This window comes from Camponotus vicinus, unplaced genomic scaffold (assembly GCF_025532165.1).
Source record: "Camponotus vicinus isolate PSW18456_S1 unplaced genomic scaffold, iyCamVici1.0 SCAF_2, whole genome shotgun sequence".
Classification (NCBI taxonomy): Eukaryota; Metazoa; Arthropoda; class Insecta; order Hymenoptera; family Formicidae; genus Camponotus; species Camponotus vicinus.
The window spans coordinates 2231565-2257266 of record NW_028141956.1 but is presented as its reverse complement, the minus strand read 5'-3'; the positions used below and the strand labels follow the sequence as shown (position 1 = coordinate 2257266).

Genomic DNA, 25702 nt, shown 5'->3' with positions numbered 1-25702 from the left:
GTATGGCACTGCTACATCTGTATTCATCAGGTCTGCATTTATACTATTCCGCCGATTTTTACGACCATCCCCACTCTTCTTATTTAGAAAGGCCTATACATGGCAGCAAGACTTCTCCGCAAGCAACATGCCACGCGTAGTGGAGAGGGTAACGGAGATGTGAGCGTAAGCGTACGTGTGAGCTCGGCGCTTCGGCGAACTTCGGATAGAAGAAGAGGACAGAATACAGTTTTCTGTCTCTTTCTTACCAAGCAGGCAACGAAAGCGACGGGCGACACGCGACGCGGGACGCTGCTCGCTCTTCGATATCTCAATATGTTTCTCTCTCACAGCTTTTCTTTATATTTTATATATTTGTTACAAATATATATAAATATGTACATACATAAACGTATAATATATTTATAATATATATATTACATATATATACACACACATACACACACGTTTTGTAATATATTAAATATAATTAATTTTTTTATATATTTAAAATATGAAATTAAGAAAAATAATGAGTGCCGATTTTCCACAACACCCATGAGGTATCACCAATAGCGCGTTAGATTTTTTATGTGGACCTTCGCCTGGAGCTCTATTATACCACATTGCATTATTTTGTCATTTACAAGTATGGTGTCTGTTATACAGACAAAATATTTTTTATACTTTAGTTTATTCAAGTATCTTGGTGTCTGTTATACAGACAGACAGACACACACACACACACACACACACACAAGATGTTTTTTATATTCTTGCTTTTACAAATATGGTGTCTGTTATACAGACAAGATATATTTTATATTCTTGCTTCTTACAAGTATTGTGTCTGTTAGACAGACAAAATATTTTTTATACTTTAGTTTATTCAAGTATCTGGGTGTCTGTTATACAGACAGACACAGACACAGACACAGACACAGACACAGACACAGACACAGACACAGACACAGACACAGACACAGACACAGACACAGACACAGACACAGACACACACACACACACACACACACACACACACATACACACACACAAGATGTTTTTTATATTCTTGCTTTTATAAATATGGTGTCTGTTATACAGACAAGATATATTTTATATTCTTGCTTCTTATAAGTATGGTGTCTGTTAGACAGACAAAATATTTTTTATATTTTAGTTTATTCAAGTATCTGGGTGTCTGTTATACAGACAAACACACATACACACACACACAAGATGTTTTTTATATTCTTGCTTTTACAAATATGGTGTCTGTTATACAGACAAGATATATTTTATATTCTTGCTTCTTACAAGTATGGTGTCTGTTAGACAGACAAGATGTTTTTTACAAGCGTAATGTCTTTAATAAATTTATTATTGAGATGAGGGGCCAGCTATGTCAGTATCTGCAGCAATAAAAGTATCCTTAAAATACTTTTATTTTTCTTAGCAGCAGGAGCATATAATTTGTCCGCTGACATAAGAGATAAATGCTTTTTGTCAATTTTCATTTTTATAGCTGTTTCGCCCCTCGTTTTTAATGCCGATTTAAATACACAAATAGCACTAACAGTAGTTGACGAAAACTTGTTACGGTTTTTCGTTTTTAAATTATTTAAAAAAGAAAACATTCTTTCTGGATCGGCATTTGAATTTGGAAGAGATCTTATAGTACTTATAACATTTGTTAAATTAGGATATTTAGTAAAATTATTGTGTCGATTTTGTAAAATTTTTTTTCACATGCTGTCGAAATTTAATTTAGAAAAGCTTTGTTTTTCTTCCATTGTAAAATCTAATGGTAAAGCAATCCATTCTTTTTTTAAACCATTTTCGTCAAAACCGCCAATAGTTTTAGCTATAAAAGAAACATCATTGAATGATGTTTCTCTATTATTATCAAATAAAGTTATGTATGGTCGAAAAACTTGTAACTTTGATAAAAACATGTTATTTATAGGTAATCTTTTACGAATTTCTTCCGCAGCAGTCACATAAAATGTTAAACAGTTCTCTTGAACAATTCTAACTATGTTTATGTGACCTTTAAGTGTTAATTCATTTAGATATTCTTCACATTCTGATCCCAAAATAATTTCATTTATAACTTTTTGATTTTCTTTTAGCGAGAATATAATATTTGTAGAAAATGGTTTTAAATATTTTTCTTTTAAAAAATTTCGACAGATTTGGAAAAGAAAGTTTCTAGATTTTGGATGTAATAAATGAATCCTTGTTTCTAATGCTTGAAAGAATGCATTAAATGCATTAAAGAAATTTAAAACGTATTTTAAAAACAGGAAATAAGCTTTCATCTCTACGTTGTCCATCATAGACAACAGATATTCTCCAGAATTTGTTTTTTCACTTACAACCATTTCAGTAAGAAAGTATTTAATTGTATCCCAAGATTCAAGAAGCCTTTCGATGCATAAATAGTGCGAAAGCCAGCGTGTATCACATAATTTCAATATTTTGCGATTTGTTTCTTGGAAACACTCACAAAATTCCCGAAAAATAGCTGTACGTTTTGGACTGCTATTGAGATAAGTAGCAATTTCTTTTAGAAATTCCTCGCAATATGCAGGCATTTTAGAATAAGCAGCATGCGCTGCTAATGCAGAAGAATGGCATGGGCATGAAAATGTTAATAAATGTGGACATATTTCTTCCAATTTTTTTTTAAACGATAAATGTTTTCCTGTCATAACAGATGCATTATCGCATGATAAGGCTATGATATTTAAAAACGGTATCTGTAATTTCCACATTTCACATTTAAATGCCTCAAACAACTTTTCTGCGCTTGAATCTTTGGCATCAATATCGATTAATTTAACTAATTGTGAGTGAATATCTAATGTCTCTGGATCAACGTATCGAACAAGAAATGTCATCCATTTATTATTTGTTACATCAGATGTTTCGTCAATAAAAATTGTAAATTTTGTATTTTGAAGCTTATTGACGACACGATCTGTTTCGACCGAGCACAAAACATTTGTAATAATGTTTTTAAATTTTGTTCGGCTCATGCTCATGCTTTTTAACACATTAGAATTTTCTCCTATATGTTGAAAAAAACTGAGGATTTCTTTTGCAGTTTGATGCGAAATATTTTTATCAGCAATTAATGCAGCATACCGAATTTCTGCTATTTTCTTTCGCTCTTCAAACGACAAAAGTGAATCATCTACTACGTTTACATTTTCGTTCGTATTCTTTGTTTCTGTTTTAATTTTACATATTTCTATATGTGCTTTGGATTCTGCGTGACGATAAATTTTCGACAAATCAGCAACCATGGATTTATCACAAAATGAACAAAAAAATAAATTTACGTCATGTGACACTTTGCGTAGCCATGGCTTAAATAATTCAATATCTAGCCATTGTTCTTTAAATTTACATTTTTCTGATGTTTTTTTATCTGAATTGTTATTATCAGTATTTAAAGATGAAGTATTTTCTTTAATATTATTTTTATGACTCACAAAATTCGCATGTCTCAAAACATGTGTATTGCACGAAATATTTTTATTACATATTGTACAATGATACAAGCTCTCATCAAAAGATACTTTGCGTATCCAACAATTAATTCGCTCATCATTGAGCCAATACTCTGAAAAGCTTCGCTTAGATTTTTTTTAATTCATCGCACATTTTTATGAAATAAAAAATAGGCAGAACCAAAGAATTAAAGAAGAGTGAATAAAAGAAGATAAAGAGTCAAAAGGATAAAGATATATAGAAATTTTAAATAATAACTCACAATCGGGATCGTGATAGTCTCTTGAACACCAAGATTTCACAAGGCACGTATATAAACAAATGAACAAATGCCGAGTGTGCCTCATTCTCAGTACACGAAAGGACGACGATAAACGGATTTGGACTGAACGTCAACATAATGGCTCGTAAGTAAATCATTATATATTTGTACACGGTAAAAAACATTTTGTATTTCTGTAGATTTTTCTTGTGTAGAAATTTTTGTGTTAAATTTTTAACATACTCTTATGTTAATGTAACATATTGTCGTTGTGTTATTTTGACTTTTCTGCATTGAGTTCATATTCACCGTTTCTAAGAGTTAAAACAACACAATAACGTTCAAATGTTACATTTTTGTGTTAATTTGTTATATATTACTTGTGTTATTTATTTACATATTTGCCTTCTGTTAAATTAACATTAAAATTAGAGTGAATAAATTGGAACATGTTAAATTTAACACGAAATGTTTTACTGTATAAAAAAATACTAAGAAACTCATCTTTTTAATTTTTCTAAATTTTTGGTGTAAAGAATAATTGGTGTAAAGAAAAAACATAGTTGTTTTTAAGAAAAAATATGTAATTTGCAATTAACAATTCCATATTTTTTCTTAAAAACAACTGTATGTTTTCTTTACACCAATTGATTACTCTCATTATTTTGTACATAAAAGTATTAAGGTAAGATAATCGAAAAATAAATATTTTACAAGATATTTTATGGTTTATATAAAATTAAGAAATGATTTCAAGCCTCATAACTCGGAAAGTACTTAATGAAAACTAACTTAATTATAGTGTTTTGAAAAGCTCTCGAGATAAGCTTCAACAATATGCAAAAGCATATAGGGTGTCCCATTTAAAAAGTTGGAGGTGACCTTCACATAACCTTGACAACGCTATTCGAGGTCATAATAATGTTGCTGTGTAATGCGCCACATAAAACCCTATAACTTTTGTATGAAACATTTTTTTTTTAAATGCGTATTTTTCGAAATATTAAGGGGTTTCCACACTTTTGCTAAACCCTGTATATACAGGGTGACCCATTTTAACTTAGGCAGCCAAATAACTTGAAAAATAAGCACACTACGAAAAAATGTTTAGAATCAAAATTTTGTCATTTCGAGGGGGACGTACAATGACGTTAAAATGAGCCCCCCCACCCCTCCCCCTGGGCGGTGAGGGGGGGCAAGTTTGAAATCTTAAATGGGAACCCCTATTTTTTATTGCATATTCGGAATCTTTGGCTAAAAACACATACAATTTGTCTGAAACATTTTTCTCGATTCATGATAGATGGCGCTGTAATCGACGAAATTCAATTTCTTCGATTTCTCTTACTGAGAACCCATGCTTACGATTCTGCAATAAATTAACAATAAAAATACCACGTTTTCATTGTTAATACTCGAAATTAGTCTTAAAACAAACTTCTCATTATTTTTTATTACTCATTAATTACTTCTCAAGAAACTGCTTTTAGCGTAACCTGCCCTTTAGGCAACTTGAATGGTCCAAAGTACCGAGACATTTTGGACTTTCCATCTGATGGAGTTCCTCTAAGTATCCCTCCAAAATTTTGTCCATTTAGTGCCAAAGTCACAAGTGTTTATGTATTTTTTTAACATTTGTACTCTGATAAAATTCTGGTGAAATGGCAAATTATACGCCTACAGAAGTAGTCGATATTCTTATAACCTTTGGCGAATGTGGTAGAAATTACAGACTTACTGCCCGTACTTATGCGGAGCGATTCCCAAATCGCCGCCATCCTACTGATCAACAAATTATAAACATTGAAAGGAGATCTCGTAATAATCCACTTCATCGCGAAAGGCGAAGGAATAGACTTCATAATAATAATGACCCTAGATTGCTCGCAGTTTTGGCTATGGTTCATCAAAATCCCCATATTAGTACCCGTCAAATAGAACGAGAACTGGGAAATATGGAATTGTTAATTGCAAATTATATATTTTTTCTTCAAAACAACTATGTGTTTTCTTTACACCAGTTGATTCCTCTCATTATTTTGTACGTAAAAGTATTAAGGTAAGATAATCGAAAAATGAATATTTTACAAGATATTTTACGGTTTATGTAAAATTAAGAAATTATTTCAAGCCTCATAACTCAAAAAGTACTTAACGAAAAGGTACTTAATTATAGTGTTTTGGAAAGCTCTCGAGATAAGCTACAAGAATATGCAATGACAAATAGTAGGTTCCATTTAAGAAATTGAAGGTGACCTTCATGTGACCTTCAAATAACTCTTCAAGATCAAACCAATGATACCCTCTTATGGCCCTCTCGAAACCATAAAACTTTTGTCTGAAACATTTTTCTCTAAAATGCTTTGTTTCCGAAATAATTTCGTGCGTTAATTAAAATGGCTCACCCTGTATATATATATATATATATATATACACACACACACACACATATATAAAAAGAGTCTATATATATATATATATATATATATATATATATATATATATATATATACCGTTTTAAATAAACTATATATAAAAAATATATATATATATATATACCGTTTTAAATAAACTATACTTGTAAATAACATCCTACATATATATATATATATGGATGTTATTTACAAGTATAGTTTATTTAAAACGGTATACAATATAGAATGTAATTACAGAATTAGAGTACAGTGAGAGTACGTCTCGACTCTTCGAACGATTGTTAGGAACTGAACTTGCCTGAACTGCATTGCTGCAATTCACACTCGTTCTTCCGTCATGTATCGTCAGTTATTGAAAAGGACATAAATAATCTGAACAAAGCGCAGGATGTTCTAAGAACCGTGCGGGGCGTTCGAAAAGGTACACACGCGGTAGACATAACGCATTCTTTAAACATGCCGGACGTAAATGCTGCGCCGCGATCTGATATAATTCTATATGGATTTCCAAACACAATACACTGTTTACGTAAACGATCAATTATTTCGGCAGCGTCGGTTGATTTCGTAGCGTACAACCACACGAACTTACTAAACGCATCAACTACAATAAAAATATTGCGGTAATTCTTTTTTGTACTTGGCATCGGACCTAGATGATCTACGTGATACGTATGTAATGGTACATCTCCCTTATCAATTACATTTAAAAATCCTTCCTGTCTATCTTGCTTTCGTTCCGCTAGAATACAATTTATACAGCTCATTACAATCTTTTCGATCTTCGGTTGCATATTCTTAAACCAATAATCTCTACGTACTAGCGTTTCTGTTTTTACTCCCGACTGCTGCCAACCTACGGTTGGCAAAAAGACGGAGGGAGTATGCGTTTCACCGAGCCGTCTCGACGACGTTAATCTCGATAACTATAACGTAGTTTAATATCATCTTTTGCACATTAATTTCTTTTTAACCAAGGAAGGTTTCTAGTATATAATTATCATTATTTATTCTATTAATAAAAAGCGGAAAAACAATATTATTTCGCCGATACGTTCTCTCATTGGCTGCGAGCGAAACTAAGAAGCAAAAATGATTCACCAATAAAATTCGTTCTAAGCATCCGTATAGGGAAAAATAAAGGCTGCGTTCCTTTTTACGCTTTCAGCGCTGAAAGCGTCGCTCTATCTTCGTTTGATATTCGATGTGCAACAAAGACAGAATGATGCTTTAAGCGTTCAAATGGAACGGCTTACATCCTTTTCATGTGCATCAGACACACCGACTACATCAACGACGAAGTACGATCGAAGTTGTTGACCGAACGAGTTGTTGAATACTTGAAACCTGTTAAACGTGTTCTGAAGAAATGCGATGACTTCGACTTCAGACCGGTAAAACCGGTCGGCCTAGGTCGTAATCGATGGGCGGCGGACCGGACTCCACACAACAAAAACTGAAAAAACTTCTCGGCGAACTGACATCAATGCACAAGACTTAGCAAAATCACGGCGTCGATTCTAGGGCTAATGATATACTTCGAAGGCTTCGACATTCGAACTTCGAAGCTTCGAAGATTTGAAGCTTCGATATTAAAAGTATAAATTGGTATAAGTGGGAATGCGAGTCTAGTGTCGAAATTATTACACCGCTATTTATTGTACAACAATTTTTGTGACTCTGCACATGTTTATATTTATATATTATTATCGACTCGCTCCGACTCCTTTATAAAGTAGCCTCGTTACGTCTCGAGGACTAGTTAAAAATTTTTGTCGTTGTGATGATGGTCGGTCTCTCTTCACTTTTATTATCTGCCAATGTTTTCGATGTCTGGAAGTAAGTGAATTTTTTAGTGTTCCTTTATACAGTTTTAACTCCGTAATTTTTTAATTTTTTAAATTTTAGAACTCATTTATTTATTTAGTCTACTTTTTTATCTTAATTTATTTAAGTTATTTTATCAATTCAAATTGTTGTTCGGTTTGATGTATTTTATTTGCTGACAGATTCGGATTGTTTAAATTGCAGACATCGTCAAAACAACAATGAGATACCGCATCATTCAACTGAAACGTATTTTTAGACAGCACTCGTATGCTTGACTCCAAATTTGTATTATTTCATTACTTAGTTTAAATTTGCGCTGAAGATGACTCAAAAATAGGGTTGAAACGTTCGTAACTTACTCAAATGTATATTTATTATATGTATTTTTTTATATGATTGTCTTTTGTACAATAAATAGCGGTGTAATAATTTCGACACTAGACTCGCATTGCCACTTATACCAATTTATACTTTTAATTTTATCAAAGGATCAATTAAAATAATATATTCGACCAAACTAGCCAGAAATTTTTGTTTATTAATACGACGTTTCGACCATATGGTTGTGGTCCTTATCAAGTATATACTGGAATAAAGATTTATAATTAATTAATTAACGATTAGAATACATAGTACGCTCACGAAATTAGGGTGTGAACAATTCTCATACCGATCAGGAGACAGGCATAGACGATAATTTTGTGAACTACACAAGTCACATTTGCGAAAAAAAAACGTTAACTAGATTTTGAACTTTAGAGACAAATTGATGTGTCCATGTGAGACTTCGTCAAGAAACTAAATACATCGGGAGGAAAAACGAAACTAAGTGACCTTTATTATTTTGTCGTAAATGTTGTTTAAACTCTCTGTGTCTTTCTGTAGGTTAATTAAATTATTGAGTTTCTTGATATAGAACATCTCAGCAATTTCCCTCTTTCGAACATATTTTTCATTATGCAAAATATTAGGATTCAACCAGTCAAAATCATGTCCAGCTTCCAATCTATGTTTGCTTATAACCGAGTGATTGGTTTCATGTAACTTTATATTATTACAATGTTCTTTCACTCGCGTACGTAAATGTCTTTTTGTTTGCCCAATATATGACACATTACAATTTTTGCAATTTAATTTATATACAACATTTGTTTTATCGTTATTATGTAAAATATCCTTACCACGTTTTATTAAGGTATTTAGTTTTTTTGTTATTTTATAGACGACGTTAAAGCCACTGCCTTGCAATAAACGGCACAAGTCATGACTCACATCTTTAACGTATGAAATAAAAGTAATGAAATAAAAGATGTCCTGTCGAAATGTTTAAGATTTGGGTCAACGTTCTTGTTGTGGTCATGATTGTTTAAAAAATTAATTCTTTTTTGTATGTGTCGTTTTATGAAAAATGTAATTATCGATTTCAATATTCCAGTGTATACTTGAAAAGGACCACGACCATATGGTCGACGTAATTTTAATATGGTCGATTTAATTAAAACGTTGTAATTTTTAATAAATAAACAAGAATTTTGGCTAGCTTTGGTCGATTATATATATTTTTTAATGATCCAATACAATAAGATGTTAGTTTTATATTATATTATATATATAGTACGAAAATCATTACATGAAAAAGCATTATTTTATTGTTTTATTGTTTAAATTTCTTCTACAAGAAATTATAATGTAGAAAGAAATCAGGTAAGAACTATTTAAACACACTTAGATATTTCTCTGATAAAAGGTATAATTTTTAAAAATATTACAAAAATATAAAAGTCATAAAATTTTCATATAAGAAACTTGATATTGTTATAATAATTATGTCAAAGTAACATGAATTATGTAATATAAAAATTATTATTAATGTGAGATAAAGTATTTTCTTATCAAATTTCAAATATAATATGTAAAAATTGTTCCAAATTATATAATTTTGTATCGCAATTAATATATAAATATGTTTTCACCGTTATAACAAAAAGTTCTTATTGATGACAAAATTAAATAAAATACAATGTAATATAATACGAATAAATTACATAGTATATACATAGCAGCATAGATTTTTTTTTCACATTAGATTTATGATGATATAAATTTTTTACAATATTTTTGATATTGTAATTTTTACGAAAAAAAATATTTTAAGTAATTTTTTATTTCTAATTGATACGTTTTCTTTTACATCATAATTTACACATTGGTATATTTTCTTTTACATCATTAATTTTTACATCATAATTTTTTGTAAGAAAGGCAGATTTGAACAATGAAATTATTGCATTTTTGTATAAATATGCTTTTTATGACGCATTAAACTATTAATTTATATTAACACCGAAATGCCGTTGCTCATGCGCTTGTCTAATTATCGAACTTAGCAAAATCTTAGATACTACTAACAATAATTCGCCATTGTCGTCTCTATATAATATATCGCTTCTTAATAGATATCCGTCGGCTTTATTAAGTGTCGCTAACTTAATAAACTTCTGCAGATCTTGATCGGTACTCTGAGCTTTTTTAAATTTGGCAATTAAACCGTCGTTACTTTCGCTGACAAGTAGAACTTCTGGAAGAGGATTTCTACTTAGCGCGTCTACATGCATCATATTTTTTCCTGGTCTATGTTGAATTTCGTAATCATATTCTTCTAAGGCCAGAGCTCACCGAGCTACACGAATGCATAAATCTTTTTTATTCATTGTTAGAGTAAACGCCTTACGGTCAGTGATCATTTTAAAGCGAATACCTAACAGATATACTTGGAATTTTTTCAACGCTTTAACGACTGCAAGTACTTCGAGCTCATAGCTAGTATATTTCTCTTCGGCCGAAGTGGTTTTTCCACTTGCGTAATAAACTGGATGCATGGTGTTATCCGAATCATCTTACTGCAATAAAATTGCACCGTAATCGAATTTTGAAGCGTCTGTATGTAATTCCGTTTCAGCTCCGACTTTGTATAATTTTAAAACTGGTTTATTGCTCAGCGCGAATTTTAAACTTAAAAATGCCTGCTCTTCGTTTTTTCCGTATCGAAATTCTACATCATTTCTTAAAAGATTCGTCAATGGTCGTGCTATCGTGGAATATCGGGGAATAAATTTTCGGAAATAACTCGTAAGACCGATAAAACTTTGTACATTCCTGACACATTTAGGAGTTGGAAATCTCATAAAGGCGTTAGTTTTATATTCCGACGGTGCTACGGTTCCGTTAGTTACAACATGTCCTAAATATTCAATTTCCGTTTGAATAAATTGACACTTTCGCCAGTTGATATGCAAACCGGCTTGGCTTGCTACCTTCATCACGTGTTTTAGATCGTCAATTGCTTGTTCAATACTTTGCGAAGGAATAATCAAATCGTCCATATAAGTTAGTACTGTTCCCTTAAAAACCAGATCTTTAAATACAGCGTTTATAAATTTTTGGAATACCGCGGGGAAATTACAAAATCCGAAAGGCGGATAGCGATCTTTTATTATTTCCTGATTTAACTTTCTAAAATCTACACAGATTCTGGTGTCGCCGTTTTTCTTTTTGACTAGAACGACAGGGCTTGCGTAGTCGGAATTAGAAGGTCTTATTATACCGTCGTCTAACCATCCTTTTAACTGTTTATCGACTTCCTGCTTTTCCGGCTGAGACAATCTGCGCGGTCTTTGATAAATCGGGATTTCATCTTTCAAAACTAACACCATTTTAGTACCAACTTCATGCGTTTTTCTTGGATTATAATTTCTAACGGTAGTTTCTACTTGTCGAGCGACTTCGTCAGAAATATGTGAAAAATCAAACGGGTCTACTTTAATGCGGATAGCGATCTTTTATTATTTCCTGATTTAACTTTCTAAAACCTACACAGATTCTGGTGTCGCCGTTTTTCTTTTTGACTAGAACGACAGGGCTTGCGTAGTCGGAATTAGAAGGTCTTATTATACCGTCGTCTAACCATCCTTTTAACTGTTTATCGACTTCCTGCTTTTCCGGCTAAGACAAGCTGCGCGGTCTTTGATAAATCGGAATTTCATCATTCAAAACTAACACCATTTTAGTACCGACTTCATGCGTTTTTCTTGGATTATAATTTCTAACGGTAGTTTCTACTTGTCGAGCGACTTCGTCAGAAATATGTGAAAAATCAAACGGGTCTATTTTAATGCGGATAGCGATCTTTTATTATTTCCTGATTTAACTTTCTAAAACCTACACAGATTCTGGTGTCGCCGTTTTTCTTTTTGACTAGAACGACAGGGCTTGCGTAGTCGGAATTAGAAGGTATTATTATACCGTCGTCTAACCATCCTTTTAACTGTTTATCGACTTCCTGCTTTTCCGGCTAAGACAATCTGCGTGGTCTTTGATAAATCGGGATTTCATCTTTCAAAACTAACACCATTTTAGTACCGACTTCATGCGTTTTTCTTGGATTATAATTTCTAACGGTAGTTTCTACTTGTCGAGCGACTTCGTCAGAAATATGTGAAAAATCAAACGGGTCTACTTTAATGCGGATAGCGATCTTTTATTATTTCTTGATTTAACTTTCTAAAACCTACACAGATTCTGGTGTCGCCGTTTTTCTTTTTGACTAGAACGACAGGGCTTGCGTAGTCGGAATTAGAAGGTCTTATTATACCGTCGTCTAACCAATCTTTTAACTGTTTATCGACTTCCTGCTTTTCCGGCTGAGACAATCTGCGCGGTCTTTGATAAATCGGGATTTCATCTTTCAAAACTAACACCATTTTAGTACCGACTTCATGCGTTTTTCTTGGATTATAATTTCTAGCGATAGTTTCTACTCCTCGTCGAGCGACTTCGTCAGAAATATGTGAAAAATCAAACGGGTCTACTTTCTTTATTACTTCGATCTTTAATACTTCAGTTATATCTAGACTGTCTTCGGTAGCTTTTCGAATCGTCACTTTACCTTTTAGCGAACGTAGATCAACCAAATTTAAGAAGTCAGCATCGATCAAGACTGTATATTTCATTACCTCGTTATCAACGACATGGTGAATGTGATTTCAAATGTTTCGTCATCAATAACAATGAATCAAAAAAAATGTAATTGTTAATTGCAAATTACATTTCTTTTTTCGAAACAATTTTGTGTTTTCTTTACACCAATTGATTCCTCTCATTATTTTGTACATAAAAGTATTAAGGTAAGATAATCGAAAAATGAATATTTTACTAGATATTTTATGGTTTATGTAAAATTAAGAAATTATTTCAAGCCTTATAACTCGAAAAGTACTTGATGAAAAAATACTTTATTATAGTGTTTTGGAAAGCTCTCGACATAAGCTATAAGAATATGCAATAAAAAATAGGTGGTTCCATTTAAGAAATTAAAGGTGTCCTTGACCTCACCTTAACGATACCATCCAAGGTCAAACCAATGACACCATCTTATGTTCCCCTCAAAACCATACAATTTTTGTCGAAAACGTTTTTCTCTAAAATGCTTAGTTTTTGAAAGAAAAGGGGTGTACGGGTGGTCTAGGACACCCTGTATATAAACTACTTCTATTTATATTGCCAGACATACATGTAACTTGCGCAATGAGAGGGCAAGAGTCAATCATGTAGCTGCTATGTCGAGTGTTTCTTTTTGCGTACATAGAAAAATAAATGTTAAATGTTAAATGTTAAATGCATAAACGGTAGAATTTGTTCAAGTAGATTACTACTTATACTACATAGTATTTTTCTTTGATAGTTGGAGTGTTTCTTTTCATGCACATGTATTCCTATCATTTGGTTTTTTTTCTATTAATCAGGACAAGAGTTCATGCATTCAGAATGCTATTTCTGTTTTTTCATAGATTTTCCTTGCCTTCAAAGACCGGTTTACTAACTATGTTATATAAAACGAAATGGATTAAATATCAGAAATTAATTATTAACTGTAAGGTCAAGATTGAGTTTTTGCGTAATTGTATTATGTATAATGTCACTCCGCCACACATAGATAACTGCTTTAAGACGTTTAAAAATTTCACACATCCTAGATCTGTTAAGAAATTTAAACTCTTCAAACATGCGTTTACAAAAAAACTATTACGTATTGAAATTAATGACTGTTTTTCTTTATCTGGATTCGCGCGCACTCAGATTTACAAAATCTCTAAAGTTATGTATTTTCGCGTTCCTGTGTCCGTTTGCAATTCTTTCTTTTCTAAACAAGCGGGACCATTGTTTTCCTTTTTTTGTAACCAACGAGAGAGACTCAACAAGAAATTTGCCTCTCTACGATCTAGGCGTAATGCCTTTCTCCAAAAGTTAGAAACCATACATTATTTTTGTAGCTTTTCTTCTACGTCTGGGAATTTTGGAAACCTAAATAATATGAAGTTCTCCTTTAAACCTCCGGAACCGGCCCTTCATTCCGATGACATTATTGAGATCAAAGTTGATTCTGGGTCGTTTATCAACAACCACTATTCCCTTTGTGACATTAACAAAAAATGGTTTGTTAATTTATCGTCCATTACCATCCCGAAGAATATACAATCCTTGTTACAGCTGGGCGAGAATTTCAGTCTTCCTACACAGAACAATGACATGCTAACAATGGAGTTCATCAAGAGTTTTGAAAATAACATAAGAAAACTTCCTGCGGTCAGTCAATCAGCTATTCGGAGTCGATCGTTGAACACTATCAACAATTTACCTTCTTACTCAGTTAAAAGAGACGAACTTGATGAGACTCTGAATAGACTTACATTAGCTACAAAAAAGTTTCTTAACAGCAACAAAAACCTAATTTTGACTCGTGCAGACAAAGGTAATGTCACAGTTGCTTTAGACAAAGACAAATATGTTAGAGAAGTCGAAAATCTTTTGATGGACACTGACACGTACATGGTGGTTGGAAGAAGCCCTGTCAAGAAGTTAACAAATAGTTTACGTGAAATTTTAACGAGATGGAGGAAGTCGAATTTCATCTCAGCTTCCACTTACAAGTCACTTTATTACAGTGATGGTAATTTACCGAGAGCTTACGGTTTACCCAAAATCCACAAACCGAACTGTCCATTTAGAATAATTGTTTCATCCATAAACAGTCCTTTGTACTTTTTAGCCACATATTTGCATAAGATCATGATTAAGAGTTTTCCGGTTTCTCACAGCCATGTCTCCAACAGTTGTGATGTGGTTAAAAAACTGTCTAATACATACCTCGACAACAAATTCGTTATTGTTCGATTAGTAAGATATCGATTAGTTTCGCTGGATGTAATTTCTCTTTTTACTAACGTGCCAACAGATCTGATTATTGACAGCGTTTCTTCCAGATGGAGTAATATCTCGCCAAACTGTGACATACCATGCAATGAATTCCTTTTAGCAGTTAAGTTTGTGTTGGATTCCTTTTTCACCTTTAACGACATCACTTACAAGCAATCCTTTGGCACGCCCATGGGCTCCCCCTTGTCTCCTATTGTAGCTGACATAGTGTTGCAGGATTTGGAAAACAAAGCACTTCTTTCCTTAAAATTTACTCCCCCCTTTTATTTAAGGTATGTTGATGATGTTCTGTTAGCCATTCCTCCTTCTTTTTTTAAAGATACTCTGGACACTTTCAATTCTTTCCATCCTCGTCTACAATTCACAATGGAAATTGCTGTAGACAATAAAATTAACTTTTTAGATGTGACTTTAATTTCCGACAATAATTTTATAATTTTTGACTGGTACCGTAAAGATACCTTTTCCGGTAGATACCTACACTTCTTATCTCAACATCCTCTCTGCCAAAAAAGAGGCACAGTAATTGGTTTAATAGACAAGGTTTTCCGCTTGTCTCACCCTGTTTTCCATTATAAGAATATTAAATTGGCTATCAACATCCTTTTAAGCAATGGATACCCTTTAAATTTTATTTTCCACACATGTGTTGACCGCCTTAAGAAACACCTTTTCAAATCAAATTCCTTAGTGAATAATACCCAGGTCATAAACACAAATGATCACATTACTTATTTCACGATACCATACGTTCCTTCAATCTCCGGGCGTTTTAAACATATCGTTAAGGATTTGGATGTTCGACTCTCATATTACAGTATCAATAAAATGAAAAACTTCATCAGGACTCATAAGGATCCTCTTCCTACTTCCAATTCTTTGAACGTCATATACAAATTGAACTGCATGGATTGCGATGCGTCCTACGTTGGACAAACTTGCAGACAACTGCATACCAGAATCAACGAACATCGCAGCCACATTAGACATAACACTAATTCTCAATCAGTCATCACGAATCACAGGGTTGGTTTTGATCATACTTTTGATTGGGATGGCGTTCAGGTTTTGGATCGAGAACCATATTTGAGTAAAAGATTGATCTCCGAAATGCTATATATCAAGAGGCAAAAAAATGGTCTCAATTTGCAAACGGATACTGAACGTTTACCAGAAATTTATTTAAATATTGTCAACAACTTGCCAAAAATTTAACACAGTTTCTATCATAACAAATAGGTCTGCGACTTTGCGTATGTGTACATTTATACATTATTTGACTCTCTTTACCGTTTATATATAAGTCACATTTATCCGTTAAAGACGAGTCGATCTTTGTCTTCGGAGATGTTAAGTTGTCTTTATTCATCTCCTCGGCGCGTCATTATCTTCGATGCCTGGAAGTAAGTCTTATTTCCGTAGTTTTAACTTCTTATCTGTTTAACCTTTTAATTTTTATTTCTTGACTATATGTTCAGTTTATTTAGATCATTTTTAATAAATTGACATTAAAATAATTTCAATCTCGTAATTTTCATGTAATTCTTAGTACTTTTTTCTTTCTATGTTCATATTAGTCATATTATTTATTTAACTTATTTATAACTTATTTATTTATTTCTTTGACTTTATGTTCAGTTTATATTTAGATCATTTTTAATAAATTAACATTCCAATCTCATAATTTCATGTTTAATTTAGTACTTTTTCTTTCTTTGTTCATATTAATTACATTATTTATTTAACTTATTTTACTTTTGTCCTTTGTTTTTACGTAGGCATCGTCAAGATAATGAGATACCGAGACATTTATTATCGCTTTAAACAGCAACCTTTGTAACAGACTCCGATATAAAACACATTGTTATTATATTATCTTTTATTATATACTTTCGCGCTGAAGATGACCCAAAAATAGGGTCGAAACGTTCGCTATCCTCTCTTTGTATGCTTTAATATCAATATTTATTTGATTGTAATATAAATAAATGTGTTATAACATCGACACTAGACTCGTATTGCCATTATAACTGTTTTGTTAATTTTATATTTCGAGTCTTATATTTATTAATTTTTGTATGTTATTAAAGCTAGCTAGTCTTTCTGTTGGTAGCATAAGTAAAAAACATATCGATGGTTGTGGAAAGGTATAAGTTATAATTTATTTATATGTGTCAATGCTATATGTCAATTATGTAAAAATATCATATACGGTAACAAATTATTTGAAGATATATATGTATATATAATGTATGATATATATGTATATATAATTTTTAAATATAATTTTTATATTACTTAATTTATCTTGCTGAACATAATTTTAAAATTAATATGATTTTTACGACTAATTGAAAAATCACATTAAACCCAACATTTTATTCAAATAATTTTCAATTAGAAACATTCTTTTACTTATATAACAATAAGTAAAAGTTATCCGAATTATATTGTGTTCGATGTCATTTTAAATGCAAGAATTTCATTAATCCCTTTTAATCAAAAAAGATCAAACAAAATATAAAAGCTTTAGTTTTTATTTTATGGCAATTTAAAGTCGTATATTATTATAAATAACGAAAAAATTCCCGATGCCGCAGATTCCGAAGTTTCTTACACGAGACTTCATTTATAATATTCACGAATATATGTCAAAAAATAAAATGCATTTTTTATTCAATTGAAAGTAATTTTAATAGAATAGTGAGAATTTTGCGATTAAAATAATACCAAACACGATATAAATCGCATAAATTTAATTAACTATATAATTATAATAAAATATTTATTATCAGATCAATTAAAAATTATCCGATTTACGTCGTGTTTGATATCATTTTAATCGCAAAAATCTCATTAATTTATTAAAATTACTTTCAAACCCATAAAATTAAAAATAAAAGTTTCAATTTTTATTTTCTAAGATGTTTACATTTTCGTGAATTGCGAATGGATAGAGGAAGAGAAGAAACCGATTGTAAGAGACTTCGGAACTCTTTGATGATAGGTCATCTCGCTCGCTCTCCACTCATGGTCTTACTTTCTTTGTCACACTTGACAATCGTGATAGACAGCTCGGAAAGATAAGCGGACCCCAGAATGGAGAGCGAACGAAACAGTAACAAGAATGAGCGAGCCAATAATAGGAGCGAGCGAGACAGTAATAGGAGTGAGCGAGACAGTAATAGGAGCGAGCGAGACAGTAATAGATGCGAGCGAGAGGAAAATAATAGCGCGCAAGAAAAATCCGATTCTCGAGCTCGAGTCCTCGTTGCTCGTGCTATTTCTATCTCGTTCGCTCTTATTGTTATTTGACTTATCCTTCTCGCTTCCTCACGTAACTCTCGCATTGCTTTTATACATACATACGTACATACATACATACGTATATACCATACACACACACACACACACACACACACACACACACACACACACACACACACACACACACACACACACACACACACACGTGTATACATATATATATATATATATATATACATCTTTATTATTTAGACTTTTATTCTTAAGAAATGTGTAGGATCTATGTTGAAAATAATATCAAACTTCCTCTCTCTTTAAATATATAAATTATTTATTAATAGTCTGGTAAAAAATATCTTATTTTCAAGTATAGTCATATTATGAATAAATTTCTATATATTGTATACAGCTATTTTTAGTATAAATCTCGATATATATATATATATATATATATATATATATATATATATATATATATATATATATATACAGGGTGAGTTTTAATGGTTGTATCAATCTTTTTATCATGAGAGAGATTACCGATCGCAATTTTAATAATTTGATCGATACATAGATGTCAGTTAATTGGATCGACCGTATCGAAGGCCGAAATATAATGTGTACAATTAAAACAAGTTAAAAGCTAAAATTATGTAGTATGGATTTATTATTATTGTTAAAGCTACGCACTTATTATTATTATTATTATTATTATTATTATTATTATTATTATTATTATTATTATTATTATTATTATTATTATTATTATTAAATATATATATTATTATATTTATTATTATTATTATATTATTGTTATTATTATTATTATTATTATTAAAGCTACGTATACATATTTAATATATTAAAGCAGTAAGAATACATATTTAAAAATTCAGTTCAAATTTAACACTTTAACGTTTTATGTAAAACTTTATTTCAAATTCCGCATTTATTTTTATGATAAAAATTTTTATTATTGTTATACGCTAAAGGTATGTAGTATTTCTGCCTTCTTGAAATAAAATCACGCAATTGTTCTACAAGAAATACATTCTTATGAAACAATTGCGTAATTTTATTTTAAGAAGGAAGAAAATTTTTTGCTGCATATTTTTAGCATATAAAACAATAAAAATTTATCATAAAAATAAATGCGAAATTTGAAATAAGGTTTTACATAAAACGTTAAAGTGTTAAATTTGAATTGAATTTTTAAATATGTATTTCTTCCTCTTTAATATATCAAATATGTATAATAATAAATCCCTAATTTGATCACAGTAAAATAATAATAATAATAATAATAATAAATATAATAACATATATATTTAATAATAGTAATAATAATAATAATAATAATAATAATAATAAATGCAGAGCTTTAATAATAATAATAAATCCACACTACATAATTTCAGCTTTTAACTTGCTTTAATTGTACACATTATATTTCGGCCTTCGATACGGTCGATTCAATTAACTGACATCTATGTATCAATCAATTTATTAAAATTGCAAACGATAATCTCCCGTATGATAAAAAGATTGACACAACCATTAAAACTCACCCTGTATATATATATATATATATATGGAGAAAGAGAGACCACAAATCTTATTTACATTAAAGATGTATACATAACTTGTCTTGCATTCATATTTTTGCAGTCATATTGCCGGCACTTTGTGCATATAGCACGGAACAGAATCACAAATCGTGGACATAGCATGTTACCCTTTGAAAAGTTTCATGGACATGGCTATGTAGTACAATGTCCACGTTTTATGGACATAGAGGCGCTTCAAATACGGGTTCCACCTAAATCAGGGGCATGGCCGCTCTCAGACTTCTCTCTGGTAATACAGATCACTCGAGTACATTTTCGACGAAATATACTAGCTGTCACTATTCTGTGCAATTTAATTTTTTCTTCTAACAGCTTATTACGCGTTGATAGCGTGACAGCTAGTATACTTCGTCGAAAATGTACGCGAGTAATCTGTATTACCTATCCCTGCATTACCGGACTTGCGCTCCTATGAGCAGGCAACCCGTCGTATGTAGCTGTATGTTGACGAAACACCCTGTACACACGCGGAAGACATAACGCAGTGCGAGACACTTCGGGTTTTAATGCTGTGCGACCGTGCGTAATACGTAATCGGGTTGGTCAGCATATGTACTCATAAAATATCCTACATATAAATACATATATATATATATATATATATATATATATATACAATTAACATACGTATTTCATTTTAGTGTTATTTTTAACATTATAACATAATAATAGCAATTCTCTAAATAGTTAACAGCGCACGGGGTAATATGCGCCCCACGCGATTGATAGTTAATATCGTTCCTGAGCTCGAACGTTTTTCGTTTCCGCGAGCAGCCTAAAGCTGAGTTTATAAAAACTATATCTATTAAAACTTATATACTAGAAGCGGTAAAGTTTAATATTGCAATTTAAATGCTTTCTTTTTAAATTCATTAAACGAAAGCATTGAAATTCCAATTATATATTATAATTTACCGGTTATTAATATATTAATGTGTTATAATTTACCGGTTCAAGCATAAGTTAACAGTTTCTTCATAAACCTAATTTAAAACGGCTGTTTCCTGTGAGCGTGCAGCGGACCGAAACTGATATTACTGGCCTAAATGTTAATAAGAGGAGTGGGGATGGATAATGGATAACTTTTATATCGTTAAACGAACACTTCTCTAAATGTCTATACCCTGTTATGTTTATTGCAAATGTACGAATCATAGTCTCTTTCTTGTATGCAATCAATGCTTCAATAGGCACATATTCTATTAGTGATATAACTACAATAAATCCATTAATTTTTTACGATATATATATATATATACATATATATATATATATATATATATATAAGATATATATAATTATGCCAAATATGACATAATTAAGCAGAGAAGCGTTATTTTCGATATTTAGAGATTGCGACGAATTTAAGATTAACCCTATAGATTACACAATTAGAAAATAATAATTAAATAATTGAAAGTTGACAAAATGCAGAGATTTATTGAAATTAATGCATAATGAAGAGAATAATGAATTTTTATCTTCATATTTGAGATATTCCCTTTATATCAAAATTTTATTCAAAGAAATATTTTAAATAAAAGAGATTTTACAGTACCAATGTAAAAAGCTTCTCTTATAATTTCCTCGTTGTGTTTTTTAATCATTATCTTGTCAGTATAGCAATAAAGGCTTTAATTGTGCCTTGCTGTTCACGTTCATGATAAAATGAGAAAAATAGTAAAATACAATATTTTAGGATGTGATATAAATTTTATCCTCCTTTCAAAGTAAATACATACATGTATTTATATATGTTACACAAGTGTCAGTTTATACTATGACAGTTTATCATATAAATAATAAAAAAATGACAGAGTAATGATAAGATTACAATTCAAGCATGGAGACTAGCCAAAGAAGTATCCTGGAAAATTAAATATTTTTTATTTAAAAGGAATTTTATCTATATATTAGGTACATCTCAAAATAACTAGAGTATGAATAATTTGCAATTTCTTAATTATCTATCATTAATGCCTCTCTTATTAAATGAGTTACATATTATATATGCGTATTGTGTTAAATGAGTGATATTTAACATCGAAAATTAGATACTTAGAACATTTGGTATATATACAATATATGTATACTTGTGAATTATGTGATTATAATTTTAAACATAGTGATATGGAAAATATCATAAATATGATATAGTCAAAATTATTATATTGGACAAAATATGATTACTATGTTATTTATCGAATATATATTGAATAGAAATTATGAATAGGAAAAATAAAAAAGAAAATAAGAGAGACAATATTTAAAATTCACATAAAATACATATAAATAAATATATTGCATATTAGTATAATGCACAAAATAAACTTGCTTACAAGAGAAGTTTATGAATTAGAGAAGAGGGATGCATAAACTTAAATATATTATAATTAAAAAATTTGCAATTCGTTTTATTCCAAATAGCAATGATTTTAGTCGCTTTTTAATCCTTTATCGATCCATTCTGCTTATCAAAATTCTTATCAAAATTAATTAAACAAAGTCTGCACACAAAAGTGATGATATCTATTTATAGAAATGATACAGATTATATATATGTTTATATATAATTGAAACTTTACTAACAATGCAATGAGAAATATATCGGTAAAGGGTTAAATACATATTCGCATATATTATGAAAAAAAAAATAATAAATAATTTCGCAGTAACAATTAAATACCTTTTTTTCTCTTATATCAATTAGCCGATATTGAATAAGTATCTTTTAGGATTATGTTAGAGAAATCCTTTCTTCTACTTATGACTATGACCAATTATAAAGAACAGTATATGAGAAATTTTATTACGCCAGTTGACAAAAGATTTGTATTTTTTTTTTTTATAAATTAAGATTTATATTTAGTACTTCTCTCTGAAAATTTGTGAAGAAATTTTCACAAATCATAAATTAATATATAATTAATATATTATTATTTATAATTTTACATTATAAATGATCGCGTCTCTCCTTCGTGCTAGTAATTGGGAGATTATGCGTACTATTATATATATATTACTGCGAATGTATTATTATTACAGCTAAAATCAAGTTTGTTACTATGATCATTATTGCGCAAACTTTTCAGGAAACAAGTGTATATAATATTTCCTTTTGTATTCTGGACGAAAAAATGTATATTTTAATAAAATATTTAAAGTATGGAATTTTTTAATGTTAATGCAACTTTCGACCTTTCCTTATGACATCATACAGGTCTGTACGCTGATTTAGCATCATCAAATACGCAACGCGTAATAGCCTATGTCGTACATCTTGTGATGTACATCTTGTGATGCTGAATGATGTATTCAGTGTTCTTTCATCCTCCTTCCTCTCCAACACACATTCAGATCAGCGACGAAAAGTTGCTCCTTCTATTATAATTGTCGAATGTCATCCACCTGTCATTCTCGCTCGGAAGAACGATCACGCAATCGTTGAGTTTTCTACGCAGTGAGTCGCTCATGCGGAAATAATGCATGCATATGTAAAAAAAACCGAATAATAAATTAAATTAAATATTTCGTTATTGGCTTGTCGTATTTTTTTTCAGAGAGCACGTATACGCGTTTTCCTTCTCGAATTGAATACTTATCGATCGCATATATGCGCCTTATGTTGTCGTCGACTAACTTGCGAACCAATTAGACGAGACAGATACACGCGAAATACCTGATGTTGCCGCGTGTCATATCGCTCAGGTACAATAGATTAACGTGACTCTCTTTCTTATCGTCTGCCGCCGCCGTTACCGTCTTTCTTAGCTTCTCTTCAATAGTGTATACATTGACAGATATACCGTTCAGAAACGCTCGAACCACCCGATTTCTTTCAAACTCATGCGTAACTCCACACCTTCAAGATTCAACACTGTGGAATAATGCAGATATCGCAAACTTCTTTCGCATAAATTCGACGTAAGATAAGAGTGACTGATTCCTCGTGGCGATCGTCTTAATGGTTTAATAATAAGTATTAATAATAAATAGGCCGTTATTAATAATTTGTAATAAGTAGGCCGAAGGAAATGAAACGCCATTTTGTAGAAGAAATTTTTAAAATTTTATTATAATATATATGAAAAAAATATATCTATAATCTTTTAATAATTTAAATAACATATTATAAAAAGGGGCTAAAAGTTTGCTTGCGCACATGAACTAATAATATATATGTTTTCAAAGTGTTGTTCATCGGAATCGACACAGAATTGCAACCGTTTTCGAAAACTTTGAAATACATCATTAAATATGTTTATAGAAATGTTTCGAATGCATTTTTGATTGCTATCTATTAGTTTTTCGATGAGAGGAACGACAACTGACTATTCAGATTTCTTTACTCCAAAACCTTAATTTTGCTTGTTAATATACCCATTGATCCAGAAATGAATTTCATCTGAAAAAAATAATCTTTTTCATCGAGTTTCTCATTTTTAAACATGTCAGTTATCACTTTGCAAAATTGAACTCGTTTTTCCATCGTTTTCATCGTTAGCAATTAATGTAATGATTTTATAAGGCTGCAGACGTTGATGACGTTTTTCACAATCTTTCAGAATTTCTCGCTTTAAATTTATGAGCAGCTTTACGAATCGAGGAATTTGAATTTTCTTTGAAATATTATCTGACGTCATCAATTGTTTCGTCCGTTGTAACAGTACAAGATGGATCGCATCTAAATCATGTCTACGATCGTTCAAAGTGCTATACATTCGAAAATTATCAATAATACTGCGAAAAAATATTGAAAAATAATTAAAATCTTAGATTATTAGCATTATGTGTAGGATAGATTAGATTATGGTACGATTTCAGAAAACATACCTTCTGAGTATAGTTTCTTGAAACTTTTTTAGATTCATATTTACAGAATCCACGACACGCCTCAGTACAGATTTTGCCTCTGCGTAGAAATACACAGAAAAAAAAGAAGTGTCAAATCAAATCTTATATACTTAAACTATCGCGTTCATTGTTTCGTATATACGCAACAATTTATAGTCTTCTTAGAAGAATTTAATAATTTTAAATTTCAATAATATTATAGTTTTATTTTAATATTGTAATTGTCACCTTAAGAATATATAATTATTTAATTCTACTTTAAGAAAATTATAATCTTTGATTTAAAAATGTTATTTTCTATTCAACATTGTTTCTTTTCCATTCAAGAAAATTAAATCTTAAATCATAAGAATATATTTTTCTTGATTGAACTGTATAAAATAGCTTCATTCAAGTAAGCAATTATTCAAGCAATTATATTTTTCTTTAATTAACGCAATATAATCTCATTTCAAGATTTTCATGTTAAAACTAAATATATTTTCAAAACAAGAATGTCCTTTTTTTCTATGTACCCGTCAAGAAACACTTTTTTTTATGTTTAGCGCATTCATTGTGACACTTGTAAACTGACTTCTACAAAGGCTCAAATGAAATTGACGGATCTCAGATATTGAACGCTAGCATATTAAATGATCGCCGAAATCAAGGAAAAG

General features: G+C 30.8%; 1 long non-coding RNA gene across 1 annotated transcript; it reads left to right on the top strand.

Annotated features, from left to right (window-relative positions):
- The first annotated feature begins 16157 nt into the window (after positions 1-16157).
- LOC145966268 (uncharacterized) lies at positions 16158-17302 on the top strand. Its single transcript, XR_014437003.1, has 2 exons — positions 16158-16700; positions 17076-17302. It is a non-coding gene; the product is annotated as an uncharacterized LOC145966268 (long non-coding RNA).
- Positions 17303-25702: the final 8400 nt, after the last annotated feature.